This window comes from Ipomoea nil, unplaced genomic scaffold (genome assembly GCF_001879475.1).
Source record: "Ipomoea nil cultivar Tokyo-kokei standard unplaced genomic scaffold, Asagao_1.1 scaffold3065, whole genome shotgun sequence".
Taxonomy (NCBI): Eukaryota; Viridiplantae; Streptophyta; class Magnoliopsida; order Solanales; family Convolvulaceae; genus Ipomoea; species Ipomoea nil.
Window position 1 is genome coordinate 2,057,821 of NW_017619493.1, and position 18,357 is coordinate 2,076,177.

The 18,357-nt window shown below is 37.8% G+C and overlaps 1 long non-coding RNA gene across 1 annotated transcript; it reads left to right on the plus strand.

The window, feature by feature from the left end:
• The first annotated feature begins 241 nt into the window (after positions 1-241).
• On the plus strand, positions 242-797 carry LOC109164484. The gene is made up of 3 exons (XR_002051410.1): positions 242-319; positions 426-545; positions 707-797. It is a non-coding gene; the product is annotated as an uncharacterized LOC109164484 (long non-coding RNA).
• Positions 798-18,357: the final 17,560 nt, after the last annotated feature.

Genomic DNA, 18,357 nt, shown 5'->3' on the forward strand with positions numbered 1-18,357 from the left:
AGTAACCTAGAACAAGAACTAGGAGCAGTTCCTAAAACAATGTTATCAAGTCAATTATGTTATACCTTACTACCCGAGTAACCTAGAATGAGAGTTAGGAGCAGTTGTTAAACATCAATATGCATGCAATGGTACAACAGTGGATCAAAACTATAGCCAAGAAAGAACCAGCGGCTTTCCTCTTCTTGCATGCATGGCTTATTACATTTTACGCATGGCTGATTATAAACATTGCATGCATGAGGTTGCATCAGGTTATGAGAGAAAGGAAATAAGCTTTCTTTTGGGAGATACAGAGGCCACTGCTGGTGTCCTTACGGTTGTTCATTCTTTTTCTAATTTTTCTACTAAAAACTAATCTAGCTAGTATGCTACTTATCAGCTGTTGTGATTTGCTAAAGATTATTATTTGATCTGGATTGTAGCACTTTGGACTGAAAGCGGATCAAGCACCTGTAATCTTAATACAGTCCAATGATGGAAAAAATTATTTGAAGCCAAATGTGAAACCCGATGATATTGCATCTTGGGTTAAGGACTACAAGGTAATGCTCTCGTGATTCTATTGCTTGGTCCTCGATTGTAATATAATATAAAATATAAGTGTATAGTATAGTCTAACTATCAGTTTAGACTTTTAGTTGACTTTGCTTATGCAATTAGCTTCCATGTCTGAAAATATATTTTTCTTGAAATATGGTTGCAGGAGGGGAAGTTGAAGCCATATATAAAATCAGAGCCTATTCCCGAAGTCAACAATGAGCCAATTAAGGTGGTTGTTGCTGATAACCTGGAAGATTTCGTGTTTAATCGGGGAAGAATGGTGTGTATCTAGACCACTAGTTCAGTTGGAGGATATGCATTGTTGCCTGTAGTAAGGATCAGAAAAGAATTATATATGTAAATATGTTTTGTATTGTTACAGTTCTAATAGAATTCTATGCACCCTGGTGTGGCCACTGCAAGAAACTGGCTCCAATCTTGGATGAAGTTGCAGTTTCATTCGAGAACGACCCTGATGTCAAGATTGCAAAAATGGTAAGAAATTTTCATCCTTGAAAATTGTGTTTGTTCCATAATGTGGAAGCTAAATTCATTTCCATTTGTCATATTCCTAGGATGCAACTGCAAATGATATTACGAGTAATAGATTTGAAGTTGAAGGGTTCCCAACCCTATACTTCGTATCTGCAAGTGGTAACTTGGTCCAATATGAAGGGGATAGATCAAAAGAGGACTTTATTGACTTTATCCAGGAAAATAGGGATATACGTAGCAATACAGACTCTGCTGCATCAAAAGAACCAGCCAAGGATGAGCTCTGATCTGAGGAGGAGGTAATTAGTTGTTTCTCTTAAAGCATTGTTTTATAAATGTTTTATTTTGGTATTTAATTTCATCGTTGTAAATTCATTCCTACCTTAAATTGATTCGACAAAGTTTTGTTTTAATTTCTTTAAAGTAAATAACAACTAAGCTATTATTTGGATCATCTGGTGAGGAAATTAATTCACTTTTTATTCTAAATTTTATGTGCAGTATTAGAGCGTGTAGTAGAAGGGTATAATGAGAATTAGTCGAGGACTTTCTTGTCTTTGATCCTCTAGGTTGTTACAACTGCTTTTACCGCCCTTTCTTTGTATATATGCTCTTCATGTATTCGGCTAACAGAATTAATGAAAACAATTGCCAACCCTTTCTCATCTCAATGTCTCTCTGCACCTTTTGATCATCTCCTTGGCTGATCTCCATCATGGTATCAGAGCAAGGGAGGAGATCCTATGCCGGAGCAGTTACCGACGTCGGAGAAGCCAGTCAGCCACCGCAACCACGGATGAGTCAACCACCGATCAATGCTCCACCAATCATAGCTCCTCAGCGAAATCAGACTGAAGATGTCGAGAATCCTCTGTACCTCAACTCCAATGAGAATCCGAACACCATCCTTGTCAGTCCTCCACTCAATGGCAGTTCAAACTACGCTTCATGGAGCATCTCAATGCAAGTCGCATTGGAGGTGAAAAACAAATGGTTCCTGATCGACGGAACCGTACCGGCGCCGGACATAACTCAGAACAACTATCAAGCGTGGAGAAGGTGCAATCTGATGGTGAAGTCCTGGATATTCAAAACTGTGCATCCATCCATCGCACAAAGCGTGATGTACATGGAAGCCGCAAAAAACGTTTGGAATGATTTCAGAAAGCGATTCTCTCAGCGAGATCCGCATCGTATATCAACTTTGCAGAATGAGATCTACAACTTGAAGCAGGGAAGTCTCTCGGTGAATGAATACTATACCAAATGCAGAACGTTTTGGGAAGAGATGAATGAGCTGCGTCCCCTTCCGATCTGCAAATGCAATCCCCGATGTTCCTGTGATCTAGTCGATCTCGTCAGAAAAGATCGCGAAATAGACGAGATCATCCGATTCCTGCAAGGCTTAGTGATGACTATAATCCGCTTAAATCTAATATTCTTGTGCTTGATCCTTTGCCAGAGATGTACAAGGTATTTGTCATGGCGGAAAAGTTTGAGAGACAATTGAACATCACTAGCTCAAACCTGCAGTTCAGCCTTGCCAATGCCGTTCACAATGAGTCCAACTCCAATGAAGAAAACAATGTAGCAGCAGTGAACTACTATAACGGAAAGAGGAACATGAACTCAGGCAATGGAAATCGAAATGCTAAATGCACCTATTGTGGAATGATTGGTCACACCGTGGAGAAGTGCTATAAGAAGCACGGCTATCCACCGGGGTGGATTCCGGGGTTCAAATCCAAGGGAAAACAGCCGGCCATGGCAGCTTCTGCTAGCTTGGACAATGCTACCACTTCTGAACAGCTTCAGAAACTTATATCCCTGCTACAAATCCAAGTTGATCAACACCAGGCCCCTACTACTGCTGCTGCCGTCTCTCTTATTCCCAATTTTACAGAACATGGAGTTCAAGCAGAAGGCAAGTTCAATTTCACTTCTCATATAAATTCTCTTAATCTTTGTGCTTCCACTTGGATTTTGGACTCGGGAGCAACTGATCATATAGTGTGCTCTCGAGAATTTTTTAACAATTGTTGTGAAGTTAAGAGAGCCACTGTGAACTTGCCTAATGGAGAGAGAGTTGTTGTTCAACATAAAGGAGATATCAAGTTGGCAGAAGATCTGTGGCTAAAGAATGTGTTGCATATTCCGGATTTTAGATTCAACATTGTCTCAGTTAGTAGATTGCTACAAGACTCATCTCACATTTTGATGTTTAACTATGGCCAGTGCCTCCTCCAGAAAGTTGGGATGACCAGTGGTTTTGCTAGGGAAGAAGACGGATTGTACCTACTGTGTCATCCGCCGAAGATCAGTTCCTATAGCAATTCTGTGATGAAAGTTGATAGTGCAGACCTTTGGCACAAACGTTTGGGACATTTTCCCGTTAATAAGATCCATCTTATAAAGAATGTTTCTGCTTCTTATCCTAAGCAATTGCCTTGTAATGTTTGTCACTATGCTAAACAGAAACGAGCCATTTTTCCTTTAAGCAGCACCATGTCGAATAAATGTTTTGATCTAATTCATGTTGACATTTGGGGTCCCTTCATGGTTGAATCTCTAGGGGGAGAGAGATACTTTCTAACTATTGTTGACGATTTCTCTAGATACACTTGGGTTCACCTCATGAAGAACAAATCCGAGACAAGGGCTATGATCAAAACCTTCCATAAACAAGTACAAACTCAACATGGAGCAGTCATCAAAATTTTAAGAAGTCACAATGGAAGGGAATTCAACATGAATGACTTCTTTGATGAAAATGGGATGGTTCACCAAACATCGTGTGTCAACACTCCCCAAAAAACGCGGTAGTTGAGCGCAAACACCAACACATTCTAAACGTGGCTCGTGCCCTCAGATTCCAGGCCAACTTACCCCTTAAATTTTGGGGATTATGTGTTTTACATGTTGCTTTTATCATAAATAGGTTGCCATCCCCCGTCACTGCTTGGCTTAGTCCATATGAAAAGTTGCACGGAAAAGAGCCTAGCCTGGACAATGTGAAAGTTTTTGGATGCTTGAGTTATGCTGCTACTCTATCACAAGGCAGACACAAGTTGGCACCTCGCAGTAGACAATGTGTGCTCATTGGTATTCCAGCTCACATCAAGGGATATCTCCTCTATGATCTACAAGATAATTCCACCTTTATATCTAGGGATGTGATCTTCTACGAAAATCATTTTCCCTTTGCTGACAAAGTAGCCCATGCTGACAAAGCCTCTCAAATGGATACCCCATCTCTGCCCAACATTCCTGTCACTAGCTGTGAAGAAGCTGTTGATCTAGGAACCCTCCATAGTCATGATGATTCGATGAATGACACCCACAGCAGTGTTGGTGTGCTTACAATGCAAGATGAACCAAATCCCTATGAAGCACACACAGATTCTGTTTCCACACAAAATCTCCCAGAACATTCTGTGCCAAGCAATGAAGTCTCTTTACATACTGCCTCTGATGAAGAATGCAGTGAGGGCACTGTCGTGATCATCCACAATACACAGCCAAGAAGATCTAGCAGGTCTCGCAATGCCCCCTCTAAACTTCAAGACTACTACTGTGATGACATTATGAGTTACAAAACATCTCCCCACTCTCTGTTGAAGGTCATCTCCTATGCCAATCTCAGCCCCTCACATAAAGCCTTCTCCATGGCAGTATCCACAATTAAGGAGCCAAGAAATTATCAACAAGCCATACAAGATGAGTGTTGGAAGAAGGCCATGGATGCTGAAATTGCAGCCCTATAGGATAACCAAACGTGGGAGTTAACTGATTTACCCCCGGGAAAAATTCCCATTGGTTGCAAGTGGATTTTCAAAGTGAAGTTGAAAGCCGATGGCACAATAGAAAGACATAAGACACGGCTCGTATCTAAAGGCTATATGCAGCAGCTTGGCATCGATTACCTTGACACACTCTCTCCGGTGGCAAGGTTGACTACCATTCGTCTCCGAGCATATCTATCATCGAATCTGTCAAGAGATTCTTAGACAATGAGTTTAAAATTAAAGATTTTGGCCCCCTAGGCTACTTTCTTGGAACTGAAGCTAGCAAAGTGAATGGAGGCATGAATCTATGTCAACGAAAATTTGCCGTGGACATTTTAGAAGAGGCTGGCTTCCTGGAAAGTAAGCCAGTACCAACCCCCATGGTTCAAGGCTTAAAACTAGCTCGCGATGATGGCACACCCCTGGCAGATCCGAGTATATTCAGAAGATTGGTAGGGAGAATGCTATACCTTACTGCCACACGCCCAGACATAGCATATTCCGTTCAACAACTCAGTCAATTTGTTGATTTTCCTACGGATAAACACTTAATAGCTGCTCATCGTATATTGCGTTACATTAAACTGTCACCTGGCCAAGGCCTGCTATATACTTCAAACTCTCAACTTCAGCTCAGAGTCTTCTCAGACTCCGATTGGGCAGCATGCGGTGACACTCGAAGGTCCATCACCGGATATTGTGTATTTCTAGGTGACACCCTTGTGTCATGGAAATCCAAGAAGCAGATGACAGTGTCTAGGAGTTCCTCCGAAGCCGAATACAGAGCCTTGGCAGCCACAGTCTGTGAGGTACAATGGCTTTTCTATCTCTTACAAGACTTGCACATCCAGCTGGACAAACCAGCCACCTTATTCTGCGACAGCAAGTCCGTATCTTCCGCCAATCAAGTGGCCGATGGTTTTACTAAGCCACTTGGCTCTCAGATGTTCCAAACCTATGTATCTAAGCTGGGCGTCCAAAATCTACACGCTCCAGCTTACGGGGGGGGGGGGGGGGTATTAGAGCGTGTAGTAGAAGGGTATAATGAGAATTAGTCGAGGACTTTCTTGTCTTTGATCCTCTAGGCTGTTACAACTGCTTTTACCGCCCTTTCTTTGTACATATGCTCTTCATGTATTCGGCTAAAAGAATTAATGAAAACAGTTGCCAACCCTTTCTCATCTCAATATCTCTCTGCACCTTCTGATCATCTCCTTGGCTGATCTCCATCGTGCAGGTTTGAGTCTTTAGTTTTTACAGAAACATGGGAGGACTCGTTCAAGTTATTTTTTGTTTTTCATTTGTAATAGTTTAGAGTTAAAAATAGCATATTTTGAAGTTTACTATCTAGTGTGAGGTTTTTGGAGCATTTGCAATCTTATATATAACTTCAACAATATCATAAATTACAAGACGCGATTTATTTAAATCAATATATGAGATTTAACTTCAACAATATCATAAACATTTCATGACCAGTACATACTCAAGGTGGGTGTTGTCGTTCTGCACAATGCATAAGCGGGTTTACAACCTTGGATATCCCTCTTCCTCGCGGACCTCTCTGGTAATGCTATTATCGTATCTGTGAAATTGAATCCTCTTGATTTGCGGTTGGCAACTGCTGAAACAAAACTCCTTTGATGCAAGATCTTGGGATATATTTTCATGGGGCGGTATCACACAGTGTTTGATTATAAGTCCTATTTTTGTATAGCGTGGAAATCCAAATCAGAAGATTGTGAAAACGAAATACAGGAATGGTAGAAAGAGATATCCGCTGCAACAACAACCATTAGCTCGAGGGACCTTGGGTGGTATTAACTCTAATCATTTTCTTTTGAGTTCACTAGGGATGCTAAGCAAATATTGTAGGCAGTCGGCTTATTTGCATCTATACTTGCCTTTATTATGTTTGTTAGGAACTTCTGAAAAAGATAGCTCCTACATGGATGAATGAAGAAGGACCCTGAAGCTGATAAAGCTTTTGGCTGGGTACTCTTGGTCTTGCAAGAGGTAAAGTAGTCCCAAGTGTTTGTTTTCTTGTTGTTTGTGTGAATTTCAGCTTTTAGGCCTTAGTTTTACATTGATTTTGAGTATTGAACTTCTGTGATTGTTGGGACATTTTTCTTGCTTTGAGCATGAGGATATTTTATGTGGTTGATAAAGGTTATCACAATATTACATTTTAAGTAATTTATTTTAATTGTTAACATTTAGAATTTGTAGTTTATTTGTAGTAAAATGTTATTAGAAGGTGAAATTTTAGATTGGTGTGTTTTAGTTGATAGAATTGGTGTGTAGTATACATCTTAAATTGATTAATGTTGAAATATATTATTTGAGAGTTATGCTGGGATGTACAGGAAAATATTGGTAGTTTTAGAAAAAAAATTGTTTTTTTTTTAATTTCTTTTACTGTACGCATCTAAAGTTCAGAAACTTTTGACGCGTATAGTATTTTTTTTAGAATAAATAAACATTATACGCGTCCAAAGTTCACGAACTTTGGACGCGAATTATCATTTTGCGCGTCCAAAGCTACTTTGCGCGTCCAAAGCTATGTGTCTGGACATGGTTTCGGGTTCCACAAAAGATCCCGGGACCAAATTATTACAAAAGAGTCAGTGGGGGGTAGGTAGGGGCAAGGGTACCCGCCACCTACCCACTGCCCCATTGAGGCCGCCGGCAGCGGGCAGGCGACTGACCGCCGGGCACCCGCTGCCTAGTGTTGCGCCGCCAGCGGGTGGTCCTCCACCGGCCGGCCACCCGCTGGAAATTCCATGTGGAATTTGGTGGTTTTCCCCGTTTGATATTTCCCGTTGTCCCATTGGACCCCGTTTGTCGTGCCTGAGTCTAGTTTGATGTTTCGGGTACCGTTCGTAGGATAAAAGAGTCTTTTGGCCAAGGTGAAAGATGTATGAACCCCTTAGGCATATCTCTAGTAATGTGGTTGACCACGTATAAGCTTTAGATACATGTTTTCCCCTTCCCTATGTGCTAATGTGGGTTGCATGTGCTTGGCTATGTGTTATGTGTGCATGATACCCCAATTGGTTGCGATCAATTGGCTATACGGGCAGTTGGATGGGTTGAGAACCATCGGCTGTTAACCAAGCCGGTTGCGATCGGTCAGGTATATAAATATATATATATATATATATATAGGGCTGCAGTCCACCGTTTGGTTACGATCAAACGTTATAAATGAGCTGCGGTTCATCAATCTGGTTGCGATCAGAAATACACACTATTCGGGCTGCGGTCCACCGTTTGGTTGCGATCAAACGTTACTGTATGAGCTGCGGTTCATCGATTAGTTGCGATCAATCTCCTTGTGCTGCGATACAGGCAGGGTGCTTCGGGGCCATGCCAGAGCTATATGCGCTGGCGCTTCGTGTATGGGTGCGTGAAGGGTCCTGCGGCACCACCAAATGTGTTTATGTGTTGAGATGGTGATTGAATACTGATATGTTTGATGTGAAATAATCTTGTGACCTCAGGGTGTATGCTAGTATCTTCATATGTGTGATTATAACTGATGATGTGCTTACCTTTACTTGTTGAGTCTATTCTCGGTTTTAAATTAGAGTCTCATAAGTATATATATCTTCCGGCTTCAAAATGGTTTCAAAATGGTTTTAAATTAGAGTCTCATAAGTATATATATCTACCTATATTGTATTTTAACGCGTTGGAGTGTGTTACCAGCATTATTCGCTTAACAGATATATTTGGCTTTCAGGCACAGATGAGTAGCTCCGGAGCGCGCTAGAGGACCCGAAGCTTAGTTAGTTAGTTTGCTTATCGGCCTGCGTGCCATGATGATGTATTGACACTGTTTTGAGGATATTTAGATAGTATAGCCTGTGCATCTGAATTCTCCCGAGAGGAACATAGTCCAAACGGTATTCTCCAAAACCTCACCGATATAGATAATACATAAATATATCTCTCATGCAACAATCTCATGTATGCAATAATTCTATTACTTCTCAATGCATTAAAGGATAATCTACCACATGCTTATGGTTTTTGAAAGTATTCTTGGCCTCACGTTGGCCCTTTATGCATCTTTGAAATATGACTCATGTGAAATGTCAAAATGCTCTATAACATGCTTCAAAATCATGTATACACTAACATGAAGTATTCAAAAATATATCAACATACTCGATCGGTTTGCAAAATAGCAATTTCTATACATTTTACTCAACAAGTATGCTTCTATTCTCATTGATCATATAATACAATTTAATCATGCTATCATAATAACTCATATTCTCAAAGGATCATGCTTCTTTACTCAATAAAAAACATTATTTGATTACATAATCAACAATTTCTCAAACACAGAGAATTTAACAAAATATGCACTGTGTAACAATTCTTCACAAAATCATTCTTAACATACTTTTTTTTTAATCCAAATTCCACGAAATCAAAGCCAAAACGTGCGTCAAGATGAACCCGAAGAGCCGAGCCACAAGGGCCCGTAACACTCAGTCCGAAACAACACGTAGCTGAGCCACAAGAGCCCGGCCACTGCACAAAAATCTCATTAGAACAATACTCAGGGACCTGGGGCGGGACTCTTCATAGTGCGCCCCTGGAGTCTCGTTAAGAAGTCGGGACTAGGCGACGGCCCTCTTCTAGGGCCGTGCCCTAGTCCCGTGGTGACACAGCTCTAGCCGGCGGCCCTTCTGATGGGCCGCGGCTAGGGCCGCCACTCTGGTCTGGTGCACACTGTGTTGTGCACCAGATAGCATTTCTCATGCAAAAACTTATCCAAACATGTCCAAAACAATCTCAACAACTCATAAACACATACCAAAGCATTTCTAATCATAAACACATCAAAAACCCATAATTTCTATTCATTTTTACTCAAAATTAGGCTACACAGAGCCAAATCTAAAGAGGAATCCATGGGGTTATACCTCTTGTAGTCTAGTCTTCTTGCTTGGATCTCTTCTTCCCCTTGGCCTAGCTTGAACCTCCTTCACCACCTACACTTCCCATCACACCTTCTATCCTTAGCCTAGATCTTCAAAGACTAAAGAGAACTAGAAGAGAAAAGATGCTAGAATGAAGGATGAACAAGCTTACTAGGTTGATGTTTCTCTCCTTTAGATCATCCTAGCATCTCACCCATCACTTGATCTTCATCAAAACCCCCAACAACCCAACATAGAAATAAGATAAAGATTAAAAGAAAGTGAAGAGATCTTAGATAGAAAAGATGTAGAAAGGCTTGATCTTACCACATCTAAGCCTTATGAGATGGAAAGGTGGAATCTTCGGTCTTGTTTCTTGAGTTGGAAGATGAATGATATTTTGGGTGTGAAAGGGGAAGGAGATTAGAGGAGAGGAAGAAAATGTAAGAAATGTCTAGGTTAGGATTCTTGTATGGGTAAGGTGAGTTATATATATTCATGTGTATGTATTAGGGTACTCAAGAATTAGATATGGGTCTTTATAATATGGGTAGACTTTATTACTAGTTCAGGAGTATTTACATGGGTTTGGGCTAGAAGAATTAAATACCATGTAAGCATGTTGTGTGTGTCATTTGGATTAGACGTGGTAAAGGTCCAGTACATCAATATGTACACCCTCGCTACTCTATATATTAGCAACTACTTGAACACTTATGTGGAGGAAGTTTTAAGCCGCTTGCTGGTCCTAAAGAATGGCCCAAGTCAAGCAAGGAACCACCATTGTCTCCATTGTACACTAGCAAACCTGGAAGACCAAGAAAGTTGAGGAAGACTGGCAGAGATGAAATAACCAAAGATGGCACACATGTTAACCCTACATTGCTTGTTAAGAATTGAAGGAAATGCAACAAAACAGGTCACAACTCCAGCACATGCCCTGATGATCCAGCTGCAAGACCATGAAAGGTAATGTTGAGTTATTTAAATGTTGAGTTCTAGATGGAGTAGATTTGCATATTTAAATGTTGATTTGTTTAATGTTCTTTTCTGATCATGTAGCTGACTCCAAAAAAAAAAAGAGGAATACAAAGAAAAAAAGTCATTCTGTCCCACCAGTTCAGCCTTCTGCCCAAGAAGAAAATCTTGAGTTCTGGAATGAAGCAGCAGATCGAAATGGTAGCTTTGTTTAACAATGCACCTATGGCAGGTTTGGTTGGCACTCAACCTGAAGAGATCTTTACTACTCAGCCATAAGGTATCTTTGATAACACTAAGGCAGCAACCATCACTCAGCCACCAAGCAGACCTCCCAAAATGTGTACATTAGGGTTAAAATCAAGGAAGATGAAGAATACTTCTCCTACTGTTGGTAGGATTAATAGATCCAAAACAACTCTCAAGTCTAGGTTCACCAACACCTCTGACACACCTCTAAACATTGATTGAAGTTGAGTTCTACTTTTATTTTTGCCCACATTCTAGAATGAGTTTTTGCTAGGGTGAAACTGATACTTGGATGTATCTTGGGTCAGATTATGGATTAGTTTTTTGCTAAGATGATGTACGAAAACATTCTGGTTTTTTGATACAATGATGTATGAAATCATTCTGGAATGACATGTCTTGTTTCCAACATTTACTTTCTGTTTTTTGCTACTTGTGTTTGCCAATTACCAATGCCATAACACTTACCATTACCAATCTCTTTAAGTAAAGAAACGGCCCGCCGTTATAGTTAACGGAGTCCGCTTGTTTGGTGTATTAAACACCAACTGACACTACAGTATATCTAAACCGACACTTCAGTTATATCAAAATGATACTGTAGTTATAGTGAAATGAAACTGCAGTGTATATAAAATGAAACTGCAGTGTATATAAAATGAAACTGGATAACATTTCACATATTTGAGTGTATATTGTACAATGAAGCTGTAATTATGCAAAATAACCATATTATTATTTATTAATAAAAGTTTGGGCGGGAAACTACACATCACGATTTTATTTTTATTAATAGTATAAATAAGAGATAAGAGAAGTATTGTTTTGATTAGTTTTTAGTTCTTACCCCTAACCTTTTGAACTTAACTAAATTTAGTCTAAAATGTATAATATGTTCTCATACAGGGCCATATTTTAAGTTTTTGTGGCCCTGTTCTAGTAAATAAATGTGGCCCTACAAAATCACAATTTTGAAAACTAATACATGTTAGTTTCGAACCTTTGACCTCCAAGTTAAAATACAATAAATAAATACACATTCTCACCATCTATTCATGAAACCTTTTAAGTTCAATTGAAAACTTTTAGTTTTTATTTCTAAACTAACTATGTATTATATTTTCTCATAAGAAAGAAGGATGATGTTTGGTGTAAATGTGATATTTCAAACGTTTAGATGAAATTTGATCAATTTGTAAACGTTAAATGACTAAAAGTGAAAATGTTGTTATATTCAAGAATCAAAAGCAATTATATATGTCAATAATAGATGTAAATTAGAGAAATGACCATAAAGGATAATGGAATCTATTTCACAAGGTTGTCCATGGACATGTCTGATTAGGGCGACAACATGTGACACCCAAGTTTTGGGGTCCGATTTGTTTTTTCTTAAAGCTAGATATAATCTATTGCTTTTATGCTTTATAATAATGTTTATAGAATTCAAAAGGTTGTTTTAAATGAAATTGAAAATACAACATTAGAAGAAATTGATATTTAAATTTTGACAAAAAAATTTGTATATAAATATACAATAAAAGTGTCACTTTTAAGATAAATTTTGAATTGTATTTCTTTTCTTTATAGAATGTTTATGCATCTTATTTTGACAAAAAAAAAAAAAAATTATTTTACATTTTTATTTTTTATTTGTACATATATAATAATTTAAATAAAACTTGGTCTAAATTTAACTACAAGACCCCATCTTTACGGGAGGGTACTGTATTCATTTATATATACAAATGATGACATATAACTAGTACACAGATCATAACCAAGCAGGCTATGAATTTAATATTCAAGCTAAGACATAGTAAAATAAAAAATAGAAAGAGAAAGAGAAAGAGAAAGGTGTTTATTGTTAGTATTAATATAGCGCACACATAGACGGGCGGGATTGATATGATGAAGTGAAATGGAGGTTTTCTCAGCACTTGGGAATTGTAACCTTGCAGAGTTCATTGGCTTTCTTGGCAGCTGGGGACTTGATGATATACTCATTCAGAGTGGGACTCTTGACGTATTCGCAGAAGCAAGGCTTATGTTGATTAAGCCTCTCGCAGCAGAGTGGTGATGGGTTGGCATTGAGCGTTAAGGCGCTAAAGCAAGGGTCGAGCTGCTTCGCGTCGCAAGCAGCCAACGAAAATTGTGCTTCTCCCAAGAGAAGCAATACAACTGCTAGTGTGATGAGGTTAAAGGCCTTCATTTTTGTTAGCATTAATGCAATTGATCTGATCTGATAATATAATATAATCATCTCTCAAGGCCCCATATATATATGGACATCCAGTTAATGTGATATAGGAAACTTGGGGCTATGATGCATCTTTGGCTTAGTGATTGGGAGAATTTATAGAGAGATTTTGGATGTTAATTAACCAATGGTAAATCTTACGTACAGCATGTTATTTACCTTTGTGCTTATGTATGTTGTGCACCGTACTCTCATCTAATGGCTATGAGAAAATGTTTAGTTAATTGGTTTGAAGCTTATTGTTTTTTTGGTTTTTATTTTATATATATATATATATATATATATATATATATATATATATATATATATATACATTTCATATGGTTGAAGATAATTCATTCATGAATATACAGTTGAAAATTTAAAACAACTCAATTTGAAATTCAAAAATTTTTGATTAAATCTCCAAACTATTATCTGCATACTGCCACCAACATTGGACCACAGGAGGAAGTGTGCAGTCTATCTCTGAGCTCCTTTCTAGCTCCAAGTGAGTTTAATTTCGACGATAAAGCTCCAAAACCCAGTTACTTATATCACAGATATAAAGATTGCATTCTCTTATATTTTGCTAAAGGAAACACAAAGGAATGTAAAACCATTTACCTGTACATATCCAGCCGTAAAGACACCTTTAACAGATGAAGGAAACAAGACGAATATAAAAGAGACCCAAAAAAAAAAAAAAGATTCGATCTTTAAGCCGGGTATTGAGATCAATAGCTTCTACCATTTCATTATGCTGTGTTTGGATTGAATTGAATTTTAATTTTTAGTTTGACTGAATACCACATAACCATATAACAAACTTAATAAAGCATCTAGCTACAGAAAGAATCAAGGATGAAGAATAATAAATGATGTAACTCAACATTTACAAGAACATCCATGGCCATTGCTCAAAGAGGTACTAGGGTGAAAGTTGTCTTTCCCATATTAGCTGATCAAGAAAGTCAAAAAACAATATAATTCCAATAAAGAGTTAAATTTGAAAATCTTGTTGCTACTAAACTAACAACAATACTAAAACAATAGTGTAAAAAATGTGACGATTTAATTAGAAATTTGAGTCACAATGAAGAAAATACTTAAACAAGAAAATCAAGATTTTAGGGTAGAAGACATCAGTTAGAGATGTAAGGTTAGAGGAATCTAGTACAGAAAAGATAAAAAAAAAAAATCTAACAATCTGCGTCCAAAGTTTAAACTTTGGACGCGTAAAGTGGAGGGTGGTGGCATTTTTGTAATTAACATGTCACTATTTATTTTATTTTTTATTTTTTTTTAAGTTAAGGACAATCGGCGTCCAAAGTTTGAGAACTTCGGACGCAGATTGCCACACCGCATTTTTAGAAAGATTATCTGCGTCCCATGCTCTCGCACTTTGGACGCAGATAATAAACCAATAAAACTAAAAAGAATCAACTCAAATTTTGGCCCTAGAGATATTTGGGTGTGGACAGTTTTCATCATCCATAATTAAAATTGTCAAGTAATAGCAACACTTATTGGTCGTTGGACACTTTTGATCCTCTGTCAGTGAATCCGTCTCTTAACCGTCTAATTGACCGAAGGGTAAAGCTGTCTTTTATGTGGTTTTCTTCTAATCCTAGTAAAATGTTTTTTGACATCTAAACAACAACTTAAACGAAGTTGTACTCAATAAACTTAGACGAAGCTTAGTAGTTCGAAGACAACTGTAACCCTAATCAGTTCAAAGTTGATGTCAACCTAAATCGAATCGTTTGTTACCTAATTCGAACCAACCGCTATGTAATTGGAAGACCCACACGAAGTTGTAGTTCGGCATTGATTTTAAAAGGTGAGGACGAAGGGATCAAGCACAATGGATGGGGTCGAACAAGGGGACAACAATACCCCAGGTAAATTTGGATTTTTATGTGTGGTAGGCTATGAAATAGGTTTAATTTGTTGTGGCTTGTTGGATGTACATGTGGTTTCAGAATAATTGCAAAACCCTATGTAAATTTGAGTGTTGTGTGTATGTAGTGAATAGAATAATTGCAAAACCCTAGGTAAAATCGAATTATTAGTTATGGGTGTTTTGTTAATGTGTGGTAGGTTATGAAATAGGTTTATTTCTAATGCTTGTTGCTTGAATATATAGTTTTTCAGTTCTGTGTATATATTGAATTAAATAAGTGCAAGTTGAGTTGCTTTAAAGATTCTGTACATGTCATTGGATGTCTGTTGTTTGATATACATATGCTTTGAATAATGGTGGGGTTGGTGTTTCACTTTATTAAATGCAGTACATCTCCCTTTGTTATTAAAAAATTGTTTGCGTATTGAAATGTAATTGGTGTGGACCATAGGGACCCCAATATGCTTTGTCTTTTCCCCCTTTTTGTTGCTTTGTTTCCCTTTAAGAGGCATATCAATGGCTATGAGATAAACACCCATCAAAATGGTTAAGGTCTCATTTCACTCCTTTTGCTAAAAGTGATGCTTTAGTTAACAATATTTCTTAAAGTTTCAATGCATTTATTTTAGATGCAAGGGGACAACCACTGATTTCTTGTGTAGAAACTATTAGGAAATTATTGATGCCATAGGGACCCCAATTCGTTTTGTCTTTTTCCCCTTTTTGTTGCTTTGTTTCCCTTTAAGAGGCATATATATCAATGGCTATGAGATAAACACCCTTCAAAATGGTTGAGGTCTCATTTCACTCCCTTTGCTAAAAGTGATGCCTTAGTTAACAATATTTCTGAAAGTTTCAATGCATTTATATTAGATGCAAGGGAACAACCACTGATTTCTTGTGTAGAAACTATTAGGAAATTATTGATGGAAAAGTTGTTTGAAAGTAAACAGAAAGCTATGAAATGGAAAGAACCTTTCTGTCCTAACATTATGAAAAGGATAGCTATAGTTGAGAAGGCTGCAAGTGGGTGTTTAGGGGTTCAAAGTGATGAAAACTTATTTGAGATTAAGTGCATGTCAATGTTAGGGGGATAGAGCAGCATTGTGTTGATTTTTTCAGGGGTACTTGTAGCTGTAGAAAGTGGGACTTAACAGGGATACCATGTAAGCATTTTGTATGTGCCATTTGGATTAGACGTGGAAAAGGTTCAGTACATCAATATGTACACTGTAACACCCCCAAAACAAGACATAAATTTAAAGCATTCAAACTTAGGAAACCAGATAAAGTCTAACCATCATAATATAAAACTACGGAAGTTAACATAAGTGTACGGGGATGTCATGCCACATCTAGGTCATCTCAACCTGGATGCATAGGCTTAAACAAAACTAACTATTCAAAAGTCATTAATATTCCAAGTGGCTCACAGGCCAAATAAGCTAAGTACGGGAAGATAAAGCTAAGTCTAAACCGGGGCTCCATCTAACGCGCTCTCGGGTCACTAACTGCACCTGAAAACATAAGGTTAGACAACCGTTAGCGATAATGCTAAGCAACTCAACTCCAACGCGTTGAAATGCATATTCATATACTGTAACACCCCACTTTTCTAACTTTTAATTACATCTCTAAACAGTCATTGTCATAAACTAAGCAGTGGAAATCTAGATGATAAGTAGTGGGAGTGTCACCGCCACAACCACCACTCTTGGGTGATCGCACAGGCAAAAGGGGTAAAACTACAAATACGATTAAGTCTACGAACTAAAAGTAAATACTGGAAATGTAAGGGGGGAAAACGTCACTCCAACACAGTCTACAACAATCCATCATCATGAAGTCATAATTCTAAATCCATAACATCATCATAAATAAAACTTAGAGTTTAGACATCTCTAACTAAAAGACTAGTCTAACTCGATCTCTTCTCACTGTTGGGCCCACCTGAAAGGGTTTTTGACAGCAACACATAGACAAACAAGAAAAACACCCGTTAGCACGAAGCTAAGTATAACCACACTCAACCCTGTAAAGCATTCTAGCATATACTTTGAAAGCATTTGATTCCTTTATAGCAATAAGCTAATCTTAATGATATCACATTCTTTAGATTTATCACATTCTTTCTAAATGCTTGCACCCTATGATATCAACTGGTATACATATATTATATGTGATCAGTCATATACATATATAAGGTATATATGTATAAGACTGATCACATAGATTTATCAACATATAGACTTCTCAAGTAGCTTAACAAGCAATTCATGCTTACAGATAGGATCATGTTTAAAGATCATATAACAAGTGTTCACATGCTATCACACTCTTATCACATAACTTATTAAGTTGAACTTCTACTACATCACAATAATCATGCTCAAGGAATATCTCAAGTTAAACATCTTATAAAACAATCTTTTACGATGCTCTATTCGTATACAATCATGTATAACATTATGCAATCTAGTGCAACAATATAATCATACTCTTATGCAATCTCGTGCAACAATATAATCATACTCTTATGCAATCTAGTGCAACAATACACTCATATTCTTATGCAATCTCGTGCAACAATATAATCACACTCTTATGCAATCTAGTGCAACAATATTCTCATGCTCTTATGCAAGCTAGTGCAACGATATACTCATATTCATATGCAATCTAGTGCAATAATATAATCATACTCATATGCAATCTAGTGCAACAATATACTCACGCTCTTATGCAATCTCGTTCAACAATATACTCATAGTCATATGCAATCTAGTGCAACAATACACACATACTCTTATGCAATCTAGTGCAACAATATAATCATATTCTTATGTAATCTAGTGCAACAATATAATCATACACTCAAATAATAAATAAAGTACTTTCTGTGGAGGTTTCTTTGTTACTTTCTCGAGTCTCTCTTGACTCTCTTTCTTTCTATCAAGTCTATATTGACTCTCATACTCGAGTCTCTATTGACTCTCTTTCTTGAGTCTCTGTTGACTCTCTTTGTAACACCCCGTGTTATGGCCTCTAACCTAAACTAATTATTTAATAACTTACCCTTAAAAGGGAATTGAATTCCCTTAATTAATTAGGAAAGGTCCACCATAGACCATGGACCCCTATCCCTAAACCAAACCCTTAGTCCAAGGAATAGAATAAGTAAATCCCTACCATTCAGACCCTAATTAGGACTCTTAGATATATATA